At 37.2% G+C, this 23109-nt stretch overlaps 1 pseudogene; it reads right to left on the minus strand.

Annotated features, from left to right (window-relative positions):
• Positions 1-19596: 19596 nt before the first annotated feature.
• Positions 19597-23109, minus strand: part of LOC116154503 (potassium/sodium hyperpolarization-activated cyclic nucleotide-gated channel 2-like) — a 52353-nt pseudogene continuing 48840 nt past the window's right edge.

Below are 23109 nucleotides of genomic sequence, written 5' to 3' on the forward strand. Positions count from 1 at the left end.
ACTTGACACAAATTTTATTTAAACTTAGTTTCTAAGTAAAATTGGAAGCTAATCTCTCTTGAAGATATCTCTAGAATTTGCAGCGTCTTGATTCAGAGTGCTACAAAAAAGCAGATGACACCTCTCAACTATGCTTGTCTAAAAGGAAAAAATCTCCTGTTTGAAGAAAATTAAGATGGTAGGAAAACATTAAAGAAGCTGTCTCCTCAAGGAGAGTCTTCAAACAGAGGTTTGGTGAAAGCACAGTGTTTGGTGTGTTACCCATTTCAACTTGTTCAAAATCAAATCATTCGAAGGAAAATAGCATGCTAGAAATATCATTATCCAAAAACTGTTAACATCTCATCCAGGCAACAGATGTCTGGCTATATTTAAAGAGTTGTTTAGGAAAGTCATAACTTTTTGAAATATTGAACAATTTCATAAGAACTGGTGACATCTAAGTTACTAAAATCTATTTTTGTCTTATATGTATTTTTGTCTTTGTATATATAACTGAAAATGAGAAGTTCCAAAAATAACATTTCCTACATAACTTAGGTTTATTTTTTCCTTTTCTATTTTTTGTTCTATTTTCTATTAAGATGTCTTTATCTGAGTATTATACCATCTTCCTCTTTTGCAAAGAAGCTCAAGTAAATTCTTCTGTTCCTTCAAACTCCAAATAATAAAGCATTGTTTATAGAAGAATCTGAATAAAACCCTCCAACCATTATGTATCATATTCAGGTAAATTAAAATTAAAATGAATGCTGTAATACATATGCACATATCTGTGTGTGTAAACACACACACACACACACACACACACACACTGTCTCTGGTTTTTATCATGACGGTTTTTTATTTTTTAGAAAATGCAACTAATTCTGGACCTTGTGATTGTCTGTTAAAGCACTGAGACTATTTCAAGGAATGGCAAATACTTGCATCCTTGAATTTTTGTAGTGAATACATGTAGGGATTTTGTTGCATTTTAAGAAAAATTTTCCACAAGTAATCCCAGTCCCAGCCTGATCTATCTTTTTAGGTTTTGCCTTGTATTCTAGATAATAATGAAACTGAAATAGACAGTCACAGGTATTTTAGGGTCTAAGGGAGGGGCAAACATATTCCTTTTCTCTTTGAGGCACAAAGAGAATGAAAGATTAAATACAGCCATGAACTTGAGTTGGATAATCATGCTTTGAGTGGGAGATCTAACTATATTCACCAGTAAGTTTCTAAAACTCAATATTCATAAGAAAAATTATATTAAGAAAACATTTTTTAAAATTTAACTCTTAAAAAGATTGATGTTGAACATCATTGGTACCAATGTTTGTTCTATAGAGAAATGCAGAAGCCAGTCTCATCATTCAATAACCCTTGGACCTAGGGATATTCAAGTACCATGAAAAAGAAAAAAAGAGTAGACCCTCAAAATTCAATAAATCTAGAGCACACAGACAAGATGAGTCTTTATCCAAGTTAATATTTAGAAAAATAAAATTGCTAAAAAGCAAGGTGACTTGTAGAGAAGAGTTTGGTGGCCAAGAGATTATTGTTATTATGATAATATAAAAAAAAGCAATTACTATGCACATGAATGAGAAAGTAATCTTCCTTGAATGAATGTACAGTTTAGTGGAAGAGAAAAGCATTTAAATTACAGTTGTGGCTTAATTAATTTATAAAATATTCATAGGGTGCGACCAGCAGAAAAGGCAGGGGATTTGGAATTAGAGAGAAAGGGGTTGGCTTTCTTTCCAGCCCTTACCCTGCTCCTCCAACTCCACCTGGCTTCTTCCTGGTTGTATACAAAATGCCAAATTGCTTTGAGCTTTGAACTTGATTTTCTCAGTGGCCACATTAGTTCGCTGTGGTTGCTGTAACAAATTATCACAAACTTGTTAGGTTAAGCAACATTATTCTTCTGCAATTCCAGAGACCACAAATCCTAAATCAAGATGTCCACAGGGCATTGGTCTCTGTGAAGGCTCTAAGGGAGAATCCTTCCTTGTCTCTTCCAGCTTCTGGTGGCTCCAGGCATTCTTCGGCGTGTGGCTGCGTAAATCCAATCTCTGCCTCCATCTATGCAAGGCTTTCTCCTCTTCCTCTGTGTCTTGTCTTCTTCTGCCATTTATAAGGATACCTTATTGGATTTAGTGATTACTAATATAAGTACTAGGTCATTGGATTTATATTATTGGATTTTATCAGAAAATTAAAGATCACCTCATCCTGAGATCTTTAACTTAATTACATCTGTAAAAACTTCCTTGTCCGAATTAGGTAACTGTCACATATTCTGGAGGGTTAGAATGTGGAGATATCTTTTGAGAGCCTCTATTCAACCCACTATGCTGACATACAGTAATCCCCCTTATCTGAGGTTTTACGTTTATGGTTTCAGTTACTGTTAATCAACCATAGTCTGAAAATATTAAACGAAAAATTCCAGGAATGAACAATTCATCAGTTTTAGATTGTGTGCCTTACTGAGTATTGTGATGAAGACGTGTGCCCTCCTGCTCTGGACATGAGTCCTCCCTTTGCCCAGTGTATCCTGTCAGTCATTTAGCAGATCTGTCAGGTATCAGAACCACTGTGGTGGTATCAGAGTGTCTGTATTCAAGTAACCATTATTTTAATGAATAACAATCCCAAAGCACAAGAGTAATCATGCAGGCAATTCAGATATGCCAAAGAGAAGTTGTATAGTGCTTCAAGTGAAAAGGTGACAGTTCTAGACTTAACAAAGAAAGAAATTGTACACTGAGGTTGCTGAGATCTACAGTAAGAACAAGTCTTCTAATCCTGAAATTATAAGAAGGAAAAAAGAAATCTCTGCTCGTTTTGCTTTGGCACCTCAAACAGTGAAAGTTACAACCACAGTATGTGATAAGTGCTTCATTATGATGGAAAAGGCATTCAGTTTGTACCATGAGATATTTTGAAAGAAAGAGACCACATTCACATAACTCGTACTACAGTATATTGTTATAGTTGTTCTATTTTGTTATTAGTTATTGATAGTCTCTTACTGTGCCTAATTTATAAATTAAACCTTAGTATAATTATGTGTGTATGTGTATGTGTGTGTATATATATATATATATATATATATATATATACACACACAACCATATAGGGTTCAGTATCATCTGTGGTTTCAGGTGTCCACTGAGGGTCTTGGAATCTATCCTCTGAGGACACGAGGGACTATTATATTGGGAATAGTAACACTGATGTAGAGGATATGGTATTATTCTGGCTAGCATCTCTGTGTATATCCATGCATCCCTTATTTTGAGATTTTTAAATTTTCTATAGGCCTTTTCTCAATCTCTAATGAGTTCAGCTAGAAATAGGGAAAATACCAGTCCATTCAGAATCTTCTTTGGACACTCTTGAGAGAGTGGTCCTCTATTTTTAAGAATATAGTTTCTCAAAGGACAATAAAATCTCAAAAAAAACCCAAAAACCAGAGACCATTGTTCTCACCACTTGATTACACCCTGACTCAACAAAAGAGTAAAACACACCAAAGAAATAGCACAGATTTCTGAGACCATCAATGCACTCTTGTACCCACCTCTGTCTCAACTCACCACTCCTGTGCTCATCAGGAATAGAAGTGAAGTGGTTCCCTTCCTACTAGTGTTGTTTGATCTTGAATTTCTGTCATTTATCGTATAAAAAAAAACTTTGTAAATTTTAAACAAGGCAATATACACAAAGGACATAGAAAGGGCTTAAGTGTTGTTTTTACCCATGTATTTAAAATTTTTTTTTTTTACTTTTAGTGGAGGTATTGGGGAAGGAATCCAGGAGCTCGTGCATGCTAGCTATACCCCAATCCCCATACAGTTTCATGGAGGTACTGGGTATTAAACCCAGAGATCACACATGCTAAGCACACTGTCTACCACTGAGCTATACCTCTCGCCCTCTTGTTTTTATTTCCTTTATAAAGTGTGTCTATTTCCATTCACATATTTTAGTTTCCTACATTTTCCTCCAAAGTAAAATAAGATCATGATCAACTATTGTTTTTTTGTTTGTTTGTCTCTAGGTTTTTAGACTAATATAAAACTAGCATACAGAGCAAAGATTTCTGAAAAATGGTATTAATCTAATTAAATGATTCATTGGGATAGATTACCTTTTTTCTGTAGAGGATTTTCCTGCTGGTTTTGTTTAGTGCAGTAAATCTCAAAACTTTATTTGGCTACAAAGAGCAACTGTCTTTGAGAGTATGAAATACAGACCTGATGGACCTGGAGATTTCTGGGTTGAAGTGGGAATAAGAGCCAGCTTCTACATGTATTTGTTCCTTTCATTAAACACCTGTCAGTAAAAGCCACTGAAGTGCCTCCCAGTCTCCCTTAATGCACTTGGCACAAAATATGCTGTTCTTTATCAACCTCAAGTAATTGATGTGTATATATGTGTCTGTTTGGTATACAACAAAATCTATCCAGCTAGCAGGAATATTTATTGCTAGAACAAATACTTTTGAAACAATACTATCATCCTGGAATACATCAAACACCTCAGTTTTTCTTAATTCTGTCCAAATCAGCAATAGATGTGGAATCCTAGCCTTATATTGGCCATCCAAACAATTTGTATATTCACGTAGACATTATTTCAAAATAAAATTCATTTACAAATTCTTTTTTTTCCTAAGGTGAAGAGCCATCTTCTATATATTTGTAAAAGATGACATGATTATGTGTAACTAATTGATTATATGACAAAATTGTGACCATGAATTATATATATATACTTTGCATGGAAACTTTTAATCCAAAATGTAACCCTCTCTACCTAAGGATCTAACAAATATTGGTCTATAAAAACTTACCAATGCATTACCTAAAATAGAGAAAAGCAGTTAAAACTTTATTAATCTCATAGCTAAAGCATATGCAAATCCTATTATCCTGAGTTCCAATTAACCATCGACCTAATAGTTATGACATACAAAAGACCCTGGCAGTTATTAGATTTAGTGAAAATTTATCTTATCTATAATCCTTAAACAAATAAATTACTTGTATGAATCTTGGTGCTTGTAACTCACACAAATTAATCAAGAATTTTAGGTATGACTGTGACTGTTCAGTGGAGATAAACCTAACTAATCAGTGTTGCCTTTTGAGTAATTCACATTAAAAAATGCTTTATTATTTCTAATCATCGGTAAGGATATAAAAATGAGCATTTTAACATTTTCTACCATCTTGTGGGACCAGTCACGCTCTATATGCAGCCTGGAATGATAATCTATCTGGCTGATTGAAATATATATTGGATATTCATATATCCATGGCATAAAAATGAAACATAATTCTATAGCAATTGTAATGGTTCTGTTTGGAAAATTGTTGAACCCTATTCTGTGTAGTATTAGATTGATTCACTGAGACCGCCAGAGAAAATGCTATGTTTCCTTGACACTGAGATTGATGGTTAAAATATAAAGGCCAAATTTTTCAAAAATATCATTAAAAATTTCCTAGAAAATGATTTTTAAATTAATAAACTTTATTCTTTACAGTAGTTTCAGATTTAAAGAAAAAACTGAGCAAAAAATATAGTGTTACCACATATCCCTTACCATACTCCCCAATTTTCCCTATTTTTAACATCTTGCATTAATTAGTGTAGTAATTTGTTATAATTGATAAACTAATGTTAATTCATTATTATTAACTAAAATGCATAGTTTGCATTAGGGTTTACTCTCTATGTGGTTCATTCCACTGGCTTTAACAAATAAATAATGATGCGTATCTGCCATTATGTAGCACACCAGACAGTAGTTTCACTGTCTTAAAAAAACTCAGGATTTTCTTTTATTTATTCCTCCTTCCGTGCTCCAAGCCCCTGACAGCTACTAATTTTTCAGCATCTCAATAGTTTTGCCTTTTCTAGAATGTCATATACTTGAAATTATACACGCATAGCCTTTTAAGATTAACAGCTTCCTTCACTTACCAATACACAATGAAGGTTCTTCCATGACTTTTTACGGCTTGATAACTCATATGTTTCTACACTCAATAATATTCCATTGTATTGGTTACCACAGCGTGTTTCTTCATTTACTTACTGAAAGACAACTTGGTTGCTTTCATGTTTTGGCAATTATGAATAAAGCTGCTATAAACATTCGTGTGCAGGGTTTTGTGTATATGTAAATGTTCAACTCGTTTGGATAAATACCAAGGACTCTGATTGTGGGATCCTATGGTAAGAGTACATTTAGTTTTGTAAGAAAACCACCAACCAGTTTCCCATAGTGGCTGTACCATTTTGCACTCTGAACAGCAAAAAAAAAAAAAAAAAAAAAAAAGTTCTGTTGTTCTGTGTCCTCATCAGAATTTGGTGCAAGGAATCATCTTTAATGTTTCAATAAATAAACAGTAAATGTAGTTTGCTACAGAATTGTTATAGTTAATGAGATCCCAACTAAATAAAAAAGCTAAAAAATGAAACCCCAGGTATTTCAAAATGTACTCTTATTTAAAAAAATTTGAAACAGTATTTTTGTATATCTTAATTTCAGTCATTGCCTTGCACATGAGGGACCTGGGTTTATTTTTTAAGATATTAATTTGAGGATTTTTATTTTTTAACTCAGTTGTCCTTCTTATATTTGATTTTTGGCTACAGTGTTCATAGATTCTAGAGGGAGTAGACAGAAAAAAAAACAGAAATCATAATAATATAAAACATAAAGTCAGGTAAGGGTAGAGAGGTGCTATTTAAAAGGACTGTTCAGGAATGATTCCTTTAGAAGATAATATTTAAGTAGAAAGCTAAGGAAAATCAGAGGTCTAAATGGAGGTGATTCCAAGCAAATGGATAAGGTTTCACAAAGAAGCCTGGTTGGCTCCTTCTCAGAAGGTATAGTCAGCATATGAAGCTGGAGTCTGATTTGAAGACAGAGACAAAGGAGACTAGTAAGAATGACCAGTCTGTAATGATCTGGGTGCAAGAAGAGAGACCCGTTAAAAAGCACCTGCTATAGTCCAGACAGGAAATGGGTGTGGCTTGGTCTAGGGAGCAGTTCTAAATTCACTGGAAACTTACATATTTCTGAAGATAAAGGCTCCATGCCATTTTTTTATTAATAATTTTCAGGGCATAGGAGAGCGATGTCAGGGAAGACTGCTAAAATCTATACAGAAGTGTGCCTTGTTGAACATGGGAATCCACTGATTTTTAATGAAATTTAGAAATGTGGACATATTAAAATAGAAATGCCCTTTAGAGGTCTATGTTGAAATATCGAACAAATCATTGGATATGTGATTAAGAAATTCCAAGAATATAATTTGGGAGCCATCATTTGGACTGGATATATCAAGGATGCACTGTTCTATATGGTAGACATGAGCTTCATGTGACTGTAACATTTAAATTTAAATTAATAAAAGTTGAATAGAAATTTGAAATGTAGTTCTTCAGTCACACTAACCATATTCCAAATATTAATAGCCACAGGTGGCTCCTGGCTACCATATTGTACAGTGCAGAACATTTCCATCATCACACTTGAGTCCTGTACACTAGAAGACTGTATCATTTGATGAAAAATTTTTGCTTTGCTTCCTCTATATCAACATCTGTCACCTGATTAAAATGGAAAACTTTACTTAAAATTTAAACCATATTGACACTTGGCCTAGTGCATTCCAGCTTCAGAATACTTTAGTTCTATAATGAACAAAAGAAGAAAATAAATGATGATCTCTAAGCTTCCCCCACCCACTGAAAGACACATAAATACAGCTAAGTTGGCTAAATCAGTTTTACTGTTATTCTTGTTGTTTTAATAAGGAGATTTTTGTGCAAGGAAAAGTGTGTGTGCATGTGTGTATTAGAACAAGTAATATCTCTTGAATTACACCATCTAGCTTCAAACCCCAGTTGTGCCTTTTCCCAGCTGTGTATACTTAGGCAAATTATTTAAACTCTATAAGTCTTGTTTTCCCCACGGGTAAAATGGGCATAATAATGTCTCCCTCAGAGTGTTATGAGGAATAAAAGAGCTGATGGTAGCTATAAAGTGCTTGGTAGATGAGCTGGCACATAGTAAGTATACAATAAATATTAGCTTTAAAAATATCAACAGTTATAATAATACTATATAACTATATAAAAATAACGTATTATTTTTTACATTATACGTTATTACACATATGTTGGAAAATACCACGTCTTTATTAAATGTTAAGAGAAAGATGTCACACACAAATATACCAGTTTGTACATGACTTCTGTCCTGTAACACTAATAAAAATATTATACTTTTTTAGAAGCATTAGATGAGCCTAGACAATTAATAAAGCATTGATTTTTTATAGGCTTTTTTCATTATGCAAATAAAAACTATATATTTTCTATGTTCCAATCTATATTAAAATACTTCCTCTACTTTTAAAATTTTAACACCAGATTTCAAGACCAGCACACATTTCAGCACAGTTTGCCTTCTCCTTCATGTCAGCAGTACAAGAGGTTGTAGATAACAAACAGAAGCAGTGTTAAAAAATGGATATAAAAAATAATTCTGAATTAATTATTGGAATCCTATATTATTTCTGAATTAAACCTCATGCATGTGCTCTCCAATTCTGTAAGTAAATACATATCTTACTGAAGGTTGAACTTCCCTCACTTGAAGCTAGTAGAAGCCTAATTAATTCAGGAGTTACTCTTGCTTTGAGAGTTTATGCCATTTTAAGTATTTATCTGAGTAGCAATTTTCATTTGTTTGTTTTACTTAGTTGTTTGTTTTGCTTACTGCTAGAAATTTAGGTGCTAGATTGATCAATTTTAGGAAAAGGTGATACAATTAATTTTTCAGTTGTGTTTAAGATTCTGAAAAGAGAAGAAGAAAACAGTTTGAGAGGGATTTTTCTGGACAATCCCCTTGGTGTTGCCAGGGAAGCTGATTTAAATTCTGCCGCATAATAGTCATTAAGGTGGATATACTTCCTGCTAGTTTTCAGCCATATAATCCTGTTTTCATCACCACCAATTTCCCATTTATCCTACAAGTCCACCATAATCTTGAACATTCAAGTACTTACAGTATTTTAGAGTAGGTATAGAGTCATCTTTCATATCCATAGGATATTGATTCCAGGACCCACCACGGGTACCAAAACCTACAGATGTTCAAGTCCCCTGTATAAAATGGTGTAGTACAGTCGGGCTTCCATATCTGGGGGCTCCACATCTGAGGATAATCAGCTTCAGATAAAACTGGCAATTATGTTTCCAATGTATGACCCAAATCTTCTGTACTATAATAAGATGCTTGTTTCATCTTTGGATCCTGGCACTCAGTAGCATTATATCAATCTTTGTACTCATTAATGGGATGATGGTACTGGAAATTAGGTATTTGAAATAAAAATGGTAAATTTAGAAGAGAAATGGAAAAGATTTTGTATTAGAATAAATTACTTTATATAGCCACATACCAGTAGCTTACCCTATTAAGATTTGTTGTTTGTCAATGTTACATAGTCATTTCTGCTTTGTGGTGTTTGCTTCATGCAATCGTGTAGAAACCTAGGAATTATTTTTTTCCAAGTAGAATGAGTGGTTGAGGTCAGAGAATTTATCTAATGCATCATTCTATGCCCAAAGCATACCTGTTATCTGTCACACGGAAGACATTCAATGATTGTTGGAAGAATAAATACATTATTTATTTCAGATGGAAGATAATATTAGAAACAGAGTTAAAAGCATAAAAATCTTAGTGGAGTGGGAAGGACCAAGGATGGCTGCAGATTCTATTAAGAACTAAAACTGCAAATAAATGTAAGGTTTAAACATTTCCATGTAAATGATGGATGAATTTCCATGATGAATTATGAGTGTTTAAAATTATAAAGGAGGTATTATCTAAGGAATCTGATTCTAAAAGAAGTTAAAATACATGATGCTTTTATATAAGTACTGACACATATGTGGATAGGAGCTCAAGAAAAAATCAAATGCAGAGATATTCAGAATGTATGAAATATAATATTTGGAGAAAGATTTTGTATCTTGAACTCTAACAGAATAAGTATTTTGAAATCTATAATGAATATATAAAAGTATTACACTAAAATATTGATAGTTATAAAGATATCCATTCAAGAAATATCTATGTGCCTATAATGTCCTTAGCAAGGATTACTTCCCTTTATAAAACTTACTTTCTAATGGATATTGATAAAAAGATTAACCATATGATAAAAATAAATATGTGCTTTAAAGATAAATATATGGATATAATTCTAAATGCATATATGTTTATAATTAAGTTTTAGAAAATCACAACCTTTAGTTTGTTGAAATAAGTCATAATGAGAAAACCGGAACTGATTTAGCCAGGATTTCCTTTAGATTATAAGTTTTTAGCACATGGTAACTTTATATTTTATATAATTGTACCTGTAGCATCAGGTGCAATTCCAAAAAAAAACAAAAACAAAAACCCAAAACCAAAAAACAAACTCAAGCTGTTATTGGTAGAAAGAGTTATAATCCAATGGAAAAATATCAAAAATAAAAATTGAACTACCAAGGAATTCAGATTGAGAATTTAATTAGTTCCTAAGTAGAAATCACATGGTAATATGTCTGTGAGCATTTGAGCACTGTATATAAAATGACATATCCAATTCACAGATCTTTCCTGATGTTTGTAGATTTATTGCACCTGTATTTGTCTTAGATTATTATGACTCCAGAAGGTTAAGACATTTGATTATAAATTAACATTGTATTTACTATTTTTGGATCAAAATCAGTGTAATATTTACCTTAACAGTTGACAACTAAGCCAGAACATACTATTTTTGATATATAAATATATCCCATGCTCCAACATTGCTCTTTCTGCTTAAAAATCATCATGTCTCCAAATCTGATATAACCCCCAAAACACGGGAATCCAGAATCCTTGGACATATCATCTGTGCATAGTAAGACTCTCATACCTTTGCCAATGAGTTCCTCTTTTTCCATGTCATGTACAGAGATCCCTTAGGCCTCGTCATTTTATTACATCTGTTCATACTTAGTTGATTGAAAATGACAATGTGTCCTGTGTGAATCCACAAATGTTCCCTAAACTATAAAAGTACACCATAAATGTTATTATTGTACAATAACAATAGTTGCCTTTGACTTCTAATTGGCTGAAATGCAGTTTCACGAATCCTTTTAAGATCATCATTCACTGAACAGTCATAAATTAAGCAACCACTACTAGCGTAGCACTGTAGAATTATTTCTTCAAATTGTGATGTTTCATTGCACAAAGTGGAGAGAGCATGATTTATTGCTAAGGGGGGAGGGCTTGCATTACAAGACCTGCTATTGGTTATAATGAGGACAATACAACTATAACTAAAGCTGTAACTTACAAAGCGTAACAACTCACTACTGAATTTGAGCCACAGACTGCTCTAGTGAAAGGGGGTTCTTCTATTTCCTTTGTCTCTTTTTTCATTTACATATTACAGTTATAAACTCTCCTGAAAAGCAAATGCAAGGTTAAGGTCAAAGGTGATTAAGAAGACCAAGTTACCTCTGAGAGTATGCAGAAAAGGTCAAGTGAAAAATATCAGACTTTTTTTCGATTTCCATCAAATCATTTCTCATTTTAAATTCAACAAATAACAGAATAAAGATTGCTATAAAATTTGACATTTCTACAGAAAAAAAGGTAATTGTGGTGTTGTGAATCTAAAAAGATAGGCAGCAACAGCTTCTTTATATTGATACGAGTAATGTTGTTTTTCATTGAAACTGTTACTTAATTTCAAAATTTGTGATAATGCAAGGTCTCTTCAGAACAGCAATGGTCAAATTAAATAGAAGAGAAAGTACATGACTCTGGGACACAAAGCTGAATAAAAAAATTGACACATCTAACAGAAGCTCAGATATTTGAACAGACAATTTACAATATGATATGCAACATATGAACTAGAATTTAAAAAAATTGTCAGATATCAGAGAGCATTTTATTAAATTTTATTTGGGGACTTAGTGAAATATCCACAAAAGAGTTTACTTTGAACTGGAACTTGAATGATTGGAAATAATTTGCTAGAATGCTCATTTCTGGTATTAAGGCTCTTTAAGCACCTGGATTACCTCCTTTGCAAAGAAGCAGCAAAAAGTTTCATTTTGTTGTTGGTACTGGTGATAATGGAAAACAACTCTTCCTAAAGTAGGAGTGAGATGGAAGAAGGTAGTTCTCTTACCAAAAACTAAGGAAAGTGGAGTAGCTAGAGAGACATAGAAATAACAATACAGACAGATTTCAGATGGAAGGCATTTGTCCATTTTGGTGAACCTCAACTTTTGATTTTCATTGCCTCACAGCACCTAAGAATGCTAAAAATTTAATAAACAGAAACCTCAATTAAACAGAGTTAGGAGACCAGCAGGGGGAGCTGTCACACCCTGTGAGGATAGCCGAGCCCAACAGGAAGAAGAAAGACTCCTCTCTTTCCTGGAAAGGACTCAGCCAATGGAAAGCCGTGGACTGGTTCTTTACTCCAGTTCTCCCAACTTCCTTCTCCCCACAATAAAAGTCTTCTACTTCCCTTGATATGTGGGGACTTCCATGTGGCTCTCCATGGTTGCAAACCCCCGATTGCAATTATCTGCTGATCCCAAATAACGTCATCTTTGCTGAGAAATATCTGCAGCCTGTCTGTTCGAGGTCACCTTTTCAAGAACCAGAGAAGATCCCCAAAGGTGCTGGGGCTGGTGAAGGAACATGTGGTACCCACAGCTGAGCCCATGTCACTCACTGCTGTCCCTGCCAGCTCTGATGTTCACAGGGACGTCTTTCTCTGGGACCCGAGCTTATGCGCTCATGTGTTTGAAGCTCTCCAGGCTTTATTAGGAATCCGTTTTAAGGTTTCATCTTTTTGGTTAAGATCTCGTTCAGTATGTGAGTCCTCCTTTGGCTCCTTGGTCTGATTTCAAAATCAGACTCTTTCAATCAAAAGTGGCTGAAAATGCCTTTGGACATGACTTTGGGAACAGAGGCTGCTTCACTGAAGCTATGCCAGTTTTTCAGGCTGTGGCCTTTTCCTTTAGGATAGACTATTCTCTGAAAACTAGCTGAAAAAGCCTTTGGCCCGGCTCCTTTCAGACCACACTGCTTCCTTACAGTTGGTGATATTAGCGTGCAAGCTGTGTGAATTGAGTTGTTTGTGCTGGAAGGTGCTTAAGCTGTTTAAGGTTGTTCTTTTCTCCAGAGAAGACCTTCTGAGGAGAGGAACTCCAGTTACCCAAATATTTGGAGGATGCCCATCCAAGGGATGCCAATTTCAAGTTTAAAACCTTATTCAGTTTAGGTCAACAACAGAATACAAAATTCAGAGCATTCCCAAAAGTACAGACTTACAGAGAACCCATCTCATATCAAGATGAAAGAATTAATGTCGAAAAAAACGCAAACCTCTCCACCTTCACTCAACCAGAGAACACCAAGGAAAAGTGACTTTCTCAGACTTTAATGCTGGGAGGAAAAATAAAACAAAACAAAACACTGTTCTGAATGTGTTTTCTCATTTAAAAAAAATAGTGCTTAAAACACTGAGCATTTAAAAAAAATCTTTTACCTGGGGCTGGTCCTGCCTTCGACTTGATTAGAATATAAAGAGGGAAAAGGCCAGGTGGAGCACAGCTGGCCTGAGGCTGGTGGCATCCTGAGAGCAAAAACCATTGTCAAGTGTCTGAAAGCTTAACTACTCACCATCTTCTCTAATTACCCAGATGCTCAGAGACACCCGAACAAGTTTGAGGCAGGCACTGGATTGTTGGAAGGCGAAGAGGGCTATGGAGGGAATTCTGTTTATTTATTTCACAGATACTGATTTTTCTTGAACACATACTATAGATGTAGTCCTGTATCTTTGCCACTTGTCACTGATGAATAACAGCACGATGATTTGACTTCTATTAAAATAAGTATATGAGGAGGGTACAGCTCAGTGGCAGAGTGCATGCTTAGCATGCATGAGTTCCTGGGTTCAATCCCCAGTGCCTCCATTAAGTAAATAAGTAAGTAAGTAATTAAATAAATAATTTTAAACCAATCAATCGATCTAATTACCTTCCTCCCATGAAAAATAATTAAAAATTAAAAAATAAAATAAGTATAAGCTGATTCAGTTTTATTTTGCAGGTTTGGTAAAATTCAACACGGACAAGAGTACACTATGCATGTGTCAACTAAATCCAGCAATGAATATTTGTTTATTAACCATTTTTTCTTTTATTTATATTTTATTTATTAAGTAATTTACCTTACTTATAATCCATAATTTACTGCCCAAGGCATTTTACCAATCTTTATAGAAGTTATTTACAATTAATATTAACAGATTATAGGGACAGTAAAAAAAAAATAACAATTTTAGATCAATATTGACCAACTGTAAAATTTCAGTAGAGATAATTAAGCCATAAAACATTACACAACTGTTATTCTTGAGCAGTCATTTGGATGTCAAGCTTCTTGGTATTTAATGCTTAGAGAAAACTTGCATCTCAAGACCTATGAGGAAAATAGAAGGATTTTTGGTTCAGTGTCTTTGTTTGAATGAAGCACTTCTGTTTCCAGAAGGTAAACTCTTTGGCCCATTGCCCTCTGTCCCTGCTTTCCTGGCATGAGTTCTTTCCACCTAGATCAAGTCAGACCCTCTCATTCTCTGAATTTAGGACCTGGTTATCATTTTTTTCCTACATATTTCCCACAGATTCTTTCACAAAAATCCACATTTTTTCAGTGTCTAAAACTTACTCATTTCCCTGCCTTTCTCCAAATACATTATTCTTTTTTTTTTTTTACTATATGTTAGTGTCAAATCCTCCTTGCTAGTTACCTTATTAGAAGTAATCTCTTCCCTTTCTTTCCCCAAGACACCACGTTAAACCAACTGCCAATAGTGTTCATTTTGTTTTTTACTTTATTTTAAAGAGGCACACTTTTCTTCTTCCCAAGTGTCAGTACTCTAGTTCTAAATATTGTGTTTCTTTGCGTCCATTCTTGGACACCTCATACACGTCCTCTAGTAGCCCCTAAGAGGATCTAAGGGAAGCATTTTGCAAGTCTCTTCCAGGTCTAAAAATCTCAAATGGACCACAACACTTACTCCATAAAGCTATTTAACACGGCATGCAACATCAACCATGCCCAGGGTTGAAATCCATCTTCTGCCCTAATATTCTGCCACTCCCTTCAATCTGTGAGAAAACCAGATTACTCTTATAGTTTCTCATACACAATAAAATGTAGTTTTTACATGCATACCTTTGATTTTGCTTTTCCTTTGTTACAATTCTCTCCCTCCACTCTCCCAACAGCTCCTCCTCCTCTGCCAAGGGGAGCCCTTCTCATCAACAGGTCTCCACAGATAATTACTCCCCTAAGAATCAATTTATAATCTTCCAGGAAGGTTAGCACCACTCTACTGCCAAATGCATTGCTCTTCCATTGCCCTTAACTTCATAAATATATAATATTTGTCTATCTCACCAATTGGACTATGATTTATTGTGGCTAGTATTTAAGTCATTTTCTTCTTTATGTCTTCTTAAATAGTCAGACATTTCAGTACTTTTTTTTTAGTTTAACAACTTTATTTGAAGCATATGAAAGTATGGTAAATGGCACACATTTAAAGTATATAGACTGATGAGAATTAATCATCACTACACCATCACCAACACCATAATTAGGACCTTTTCATCACTTCCCAAAGCATCTTTGTGTCCCTTTGAAATCCATCCCTCTATCTACCCTCCTCTCTGCCAGATTAGTGACATAGAGTCACCAAACTACTATATTTTGAATGAGTCAATGAGAAGTGATACCTTTGTATACTTAGTGTGACTAAATTTCTGCATTTGAATTTGAGTTCATTACTTATTTGAAATGCGATATATATATAACTTGTAAAATATATTCTGCTCACACATATTTTATTTTGCATAGGACATTTCCAAAAATTGCATGTCTTGTTATTACTCATTCTGCTCATTTCACTAATGTATGTGGTTTAAATAAATTATTAGTACCTGAAATAGCATAAGTATATTATTCTTTCAAGCTTTTATTTGTAAGCATTGAGAGTTTAATCCAATTTTAACTTTACTTTTTTTCTTTAATATGATTTGCCAATCTGCATATCCCTATGAATACTCGTACTCTTCACAGTCGTGAAGGTTTGGAGATCTTTGAGACTCTGTATACCTACTGTTAAAGGAAATCTAGTGAATCCATATACAAGGTGTCCGATAGAGATCGGATAAATCCATAAACAAAGTGGTATAAGCCATGCGATCAGGTAAGGGATTAGTGCCATGGGAAGGAAGGTGGCCATGAATTACTCAGCAGCTACAAGCCACATAAAAATAACATTGTTACAATACTATTAGCTAAACTACAGACTTTATCCAAGATGCACAGTTTTTCCACTCATGTTAATTTTTCTGTCCCAGGATCCAATCCAAAATCTCATGTTGTATTGTGTTGTCATGTCTCCTCAGTTCAATTTAATTTGTAACAGTCCTTCCATCTTTCCATGTCCTTCACGACCTGGACACTTTGGCAGATCTCAGGCCAGTTATTTTGTAAGATGTCCCTCAAGTTGGATTTGTCAAATATTTTCTCATGATCAGACTGAGATTATGCATTTTTTCCCAGAGTGTCCCCAAAGTGATCCTTGCTAGCGTAGCTGTCAAAGGGTCCACGTCACACGTTACTGATGTCTTACTACCTTTGACGTGACCCTTGATCACTTGCGAAGGTGGTGTCTGCTCAACTCCTCTACCATAATGTTATCATTTCCCCTTGGTGATTAAAAACTTCTCTTGTGGGATATATTTTGATCTTATGGAACATTGTATTCTTCTCAAACTCACATTCACTAATTTTAGTATTCATTGGTGGGTCTTGCCTGCAACAGTGATTACTGATGTGTTCTGATGGTAATTTTCTACTTTCCCTACTCTTCTATTCATTAATTGAAATTCTTCTGTAAGAGAGAGATGGTTTTTCTCCCTATGTTAATTTATTTATTATTCAAATCCATGGATAGTGATATTATTTTGCAAGCTAGGATATGATGATATTGCTATTTAATTTGCTGCTAAACCTATTCTGGCTTTAGCAACTGAGTTCACTTTCAAGTTGCCTAGTACGCACTTTCAATATACCTCCATATATTTTTGAAGACTTCCTTTATTATGCTACAAGATGTTTCTGACTCACTCTGTATTTTTCCTGTCTCAGTCCTGGAACCAACCAGTTCTCAAAAGGAACTATGTTTCCTTTTATTGGAAAATGGTACTTAGAAGCCAAGATCTGGGATCTTTACATGCTCCATGATCATTGCTATTCTGGTGTAATTTTTCTGGCCTTCAGTGGGTAGAGCTAGGAAATAAAAGTATGGACAATAACTCATACATATGCACATTAATGCATATGTGTACCTGTGTTTATTTTATTAAGTGAATGCTCGTGTTAACAAAATGAGTTGGAAAGTTCATTCTTCTTCTACTATTTGGAAGAATTGGGTAGAATTGATATTATTTTGTTCTTAATTGGTTGATAAAGTTCACCAGTGAAATATTCTGGGCTTGAAGTTTCCCTGGAGAGAAAGTTCTTCAGTAAAGATTAAACTTCTTTAATAGGTATGTCACACACATATTTTAGGCAAGAGTCGGAAGGAAGAGCAGAAACAAACAAACAAAAATGTTTCTTGGCTGTCTGTCTCAATTTTAGGAAACATTTTCAGAAATCCAACACAACCAACTCAGTTTATATTTCATTGCGCAAAAGTTTCATAAGCTTGTCTAACTGCAGTGACAGCTAGGAAATGTCATCTTTTAGCTGGACACATTGTCACAGAAATAAGGATCTTGTTACTAAGTAGGAAGGGGAGAATGACAGTGGTGACACAGCTAGAGTTTCTTCCCACAGTAACAGTACTAGAAGTCCTAGTAGTAACTGACTAAATAAGGTAGAGGGCCATATCAACTACAGGGGCCTGAAGTACCAACAGCTCCATTTGTTTTAATTGTATTTTTTATTGAAGTGTAGTTGATTTATGGTGTTAGTTTTGGGTATAGCACAAAATGACTCGGCCATTCATATACGTATATTGTTTTTTCAGATTCTTTTCCATTGTATGCTATTACAAGAAACAATATATAGCTCCCTGAGCTATTTAGAGCATCCCTGTTGTCTATCTGTTTTATATATAGTAACGTGTACATTGTACCCCAGCTAAAAAGAGACTATCAGAGAAAAAGAGAATAAAGATTGAAAAAAGGCTAGGACAGAAAGCAGACTGGAGTGGGGTGCCCACATTGGGAGTTTGAAAGTAAGACCGAACAAACAAAAATAAGGAACTAGGCCATAGAGATAAGGACTTGTTTTATATTTTATATTTTTGATTTGAGACAAATAATGGATGATCTACTCTGAACAGAATAAGGGAGGAGAGAGAACACCACATCAACACATCCCGGTGCGGGTAGAGTATCTTTGATGCGCCCGAGCTCCGCTGTCGTGGGATGGAGAGGCCTGAGCTCTCCTCCAGACTCTCCTCAGAGACACGCTCATTTTGATGGACCCACTCGCCATTCCATTTGAAGAATATCTGCATGGCTGGCCTAGCTTTGCACCTCAGTGCGATGGGGTTGCTCTTGATGATATGAGCATCCTCTGGCTCCTCTGTGAAGTGAGGCAGGGTCCCAGGAGCTGACGGGATGGATTCAGGGAGGGCTTCACCATTGTCGGTTCACGTCTTGACTCCGGGCCCCTTCCTCCTCCGTCAGGTTCCCCTCACGTCTCGGCACCGGGACCGCCTCCTACGCTCCCCTCTGACGCACTTTTTTTTGGGCGGGCGCCAATGCTGTTGTTTATTGCACGGAATGGGGGTGTGGGGGTGAGTGGGGCATGGTGGGTTGTGGGGGTGCTGCTGCCTCGGCTCGCCAGTACATTCATCACGACGAATGTCATGGCCCCAGGCACGGCCAGGACTGCCGGTCCTCCGGTGCTGAGGGAGTAGGTGTACCTGCTCCAGGGAGGTCACCGCGGACGCGTGTGGACAGGCACCAGGCTGGTTATTGCGTGAGCGCGACGGGGGCAGCGGGAAGCCGGGGGGCCAAGTATTGCACTTAAAAACCAGTCCTCATCGGACGTGGTCCACCTACGGGGACGAGGTGGGCAGGGTTCCACAGCCATCTCCTCGGCCACAGGCAGGCCCCGGTCCCGGTTTCACAGTTGGGGAAACTGAGGCACCGAGGTGCAGGGAGCCCCCTTGCAGGCACGCAGGCCGCGGGGGGCCGGGCGACGTGGGTGGGCGCAGGGCGATGAGGGGGTGGAGGGGGCTGTCCGCCGGCCCAGGCCGCCCGTCCGTCCGTCCAACTACAACTACCTACGTCTCCTCTATGGCTTCGGGGGCGGGTGGCCTGGGCTGCGCAGTGGCATGGCTTTGGTCTGGATGGCAGCCCCGCCAGGCCCGCCCGGGCCCAGGGGGCGGCGCGCGAGGGTCACAAGTTGGACGAGAGGCGTGAGCGCGCAGAGTCCAGCGGCTCGAGGCCGAGTCCCTACGGTCCGGGCTGGGCGCTGCGGCCCAGTGGGCCGTGGGCGTGGGCCCCAGGCGCGGCGTGGAGCTGCGGGCTGGGCGCGCCGAGGCCGCAGGCCCGGGGCCAGGCGCACCATGGGGCAGCGAGGGCCGTGAGGCGGCCAGTGGCCCCGAGGCGCGGCTCAGGCAGCGCGCAGGCAGCGCGGGCCCGGCACGGGGCGCAGCAGGGGAGCCCGGCGCGCCGTAGGGTGCGGTCCGCTGCGCCCGGTGGACTGGCGGTAGGCGCGGGCCCGGGTGAGGCGGCGGCGAGGGGCACGGGCCCGGAGGGCAGGCGGCGCACGAGGCGTGGCGAGCCAAGCGCCAGAGGCCCCACGAGCGGGCGCGCCACCTGCAGGCAGAAGCTCATGGCCACCGCCTGCTGCAGGGTGGCGGTGGCCAAGGTGACCTGCGGTGGTGGCGGCGGCGGGAAGAGGCCGACGCGCTGGCCCAGCTCGGCCTGCTGCACCATCTCCTGGTCGTACTTGACGAGCTCCTGGATGATGGCGTTCTCCTGGTTGTTGAACAAGCCCGAGTTGAGGTCGTGCTGCACTTTGTGCAGAAGAACCGAGTTCTTCTTGCCAATGCGGTCTAGGCGGCCAATGGCGACAGTCTCGAAGGCCTGCTGCATCATGGGGTATCCTACTTCTCCAGCACTTCGTTGAAGTTGTCCACACTCAGCGATTAGAGGCGGCAGTAGGTGTCCGCCCGCACCTCGCAGTGCTCCGGCCCCGCGTCAGCGGGCAGGTCTCCCCGAAGTAGGAGCCGTTGGACAGCTTCATCTCCTTGTTGCCCTTGGTGAGCACGCTGACCACACCGTGCTGGATGAAGTACATCTTCTTGCCGACGGTGCCCTCGCGGATGATGTAGTCCCCCTAAAGACCTCGAACTTGAGTTTGGTCAGCATGGCTGTGACAAAGTTGGGGTCGACGTTGGTAAACAGTGGCATTGAGGCCACCAGCTTCCGGCAGTTGAAGTTGACAGATCTCCTCCCGCAGCCCCCAGTGTTCAGAGCAGCACTATTTACAGTAGCCAAGACATGGAAACAGCCTAAAAGTCCACTAACAGATGACTGGATAAAGAAGATGTAGTATATATATATACACACACATACTTAAATATTATTCAAGCATAAAAAGAAATAAAATAATGTCATTTGCAGTAACATGGATGGACCTAGAAATTGTCATATTAAGTGAAGTGAGACAGAGAAAGACAAACACCATATGATATCACTTATATGTGGAATCTAAAAAAAATGATACAAATTTTACTTACGAACCAAAAATAGGCTCACAGACATAGAAAACAAACTGTGGTGACCAAAGGGGAAAGGGTGAGGAAGGGATAAATTAGGAGTTTGGAACTGACAGATACACATTACCAATGGGTTAGTCTTGATGAGATGCTCAGTAAATATTGAAAAATAGTAAACTGTGGCATAAACTTTAGATAAAAGTAGCTTTGTGAATCAAAATTGCTTTGTGACACTATGCAAATGAATGAGAAATTTCAGGACGAAAATCTAGCCCGAGAAAACATAGCTAGCAGAGCATTTTATCTAAACAACCACCAAAGTGGTGACCCCAAAGCACAAGGTAAGAATTAATTTATCCTGCATATTGGATCGGTTTCCAGTAGAGCCCTCTGGCACAAGACTATCAGTCAGGGAAGACAAGTGATTATCCACACAAACAATGAATAGATCCTCTCAAAATATTATATTGTAGAGACTGGAAATCTGGAATGACAATTTCTTATTCTCTTTTTATGCTCAGTGTTTTGAACTGTTATGATGATATGCTTTGTCAGAGGTCTTTTTGTTCACATTGCTGTGGACTCAGTGGGCTCCTTCAGCACTTCGGTCTTTTATTATTACTTTGATAATTCCCTCTGTTTCTTTCATCCAGGGATTATATTATTTCAATATTGTACCTCCCAGCAGATCTGCTAATTTATTGCTTCTCTAGTCTTCAATTTTACATTTTTTTCCTTTCTCTTCTTTTTTTTTTTTCTTTTAGGAAATGGCCCCAATGTTACCATCAATGAAACTCAACTTTTCTATCATATTTTAACAGTGTTATAATATACCTACTTTTACTATTATTTATGTATATAATTTTCACTTCTGAGGCTTTGTGTTTTATTTTGCAAGACACCCTACTCTTGTTTAACAGGTATAATGTCTCATAGTTGAGGATATTGGCTGTATTACATAAACATGTTTTCATTTTATCTTGCTCTCTATATTTCTCAGCTATATATTAGTTTATTTGTATTTTTGTCTCTGTCGTTTGCAACATCTTTTGGAATGCTCATTTTTTGAATATATATTTAAGAGAGAGTCTTTGTTTGCTTTCATAGGGTTTGTTAATGGTGTCTAATATTAAGGTGATTTAGTGGGAATCGACCATTTCGTTAAAGAATTCTCAAATATTAGGGTTGGTAGTGTCTGTCTCTTAGGGCTGCCAGTTTTTCCAGAAGGAATTCTTTTATTAAGCGGGGTTTTATTAAGAGGAGTTTGAAGTTTACAGATAGCAATTTGGAAGCTAATTAAGAAAGACCATTGGGTTCTTACCTTTCAATTTACAGGCTCAACATTTTTTTCTTCCCTTCTTTCAGCTCGGCATGCTTTCCTGTAGTTCAGGACTTCTTTTGTTGAAGCTCCACTGACAATAATACATTCTGTCTTCTGTTACTGTGGAGTGGGCCATCACTAAGCATTCAGGTTGGAGAAAGTGCATTTGGAATCCAAATATAACTTAAATTATCTTCCCACCAATTCTCATCTTTTTAGTCCCATTAAATGATGCATTTCCAAAGACACCATTGCTTAAATACTTAAGACATTCTTGAATTTTCTGACATAATTTTATATACTTTGACTTTCTTGATATTCTCATTAGAAAAAAAGAACAAGCTTTAATCCTAAGTCAGCTATTACACATCCATCTGCAGAGCATCATAAACAGTTAATTTGACATCACTCATCTATTGTGGTCATCTCAAAATTCTCCGTGTCTTTATCCATTTATACTAGTTTTATTCTATAATAATCATAATAGTAGGATTTGAAAATAGAATGGAGACAAACACATGCTATTTTAGTAACCAGCTTTAACTGCAGTTATGAATAGATGTGATTTTATTTCTTACTAATTTTTTCCTTATAAGTCTTATATCAAGCAGCAATGAAGGCACTCTGGGTTTACTGTCACAGAAGCATGAGAAAAATGGTGAAAAAATAGTCATTTCTGTCTTTATAAACTCCCTGAAGAACTTCCTGATGGTTTTAATGATTATTTGTGGGATAATATTTTGCATCTCTTAATTTTAGCTCTTCTATATCAATAGATCAAATATATTCTCTAATTTGGGTTTATAAAAATGCATGTTGGTGTAATTCTCATTTCTCTTAGCTAAGGATTAGTACAATTTGTAA

This window comes from Camelus dromedarius, chromosome 6 (genome assembly GCF_036321535.1).
Source record: "Camelus dromedarius isolate mCamDro1 chromosome 6, mCamDro1.pat, whole genome shotgun sequence".
In the NCBI taxonomy this organism is placed as follows: Eukaryota; Metazoa; Chordata; class Mammalia; order Artiodactyla; family Camelidae; genus Camelus; species Camelus dromedarius.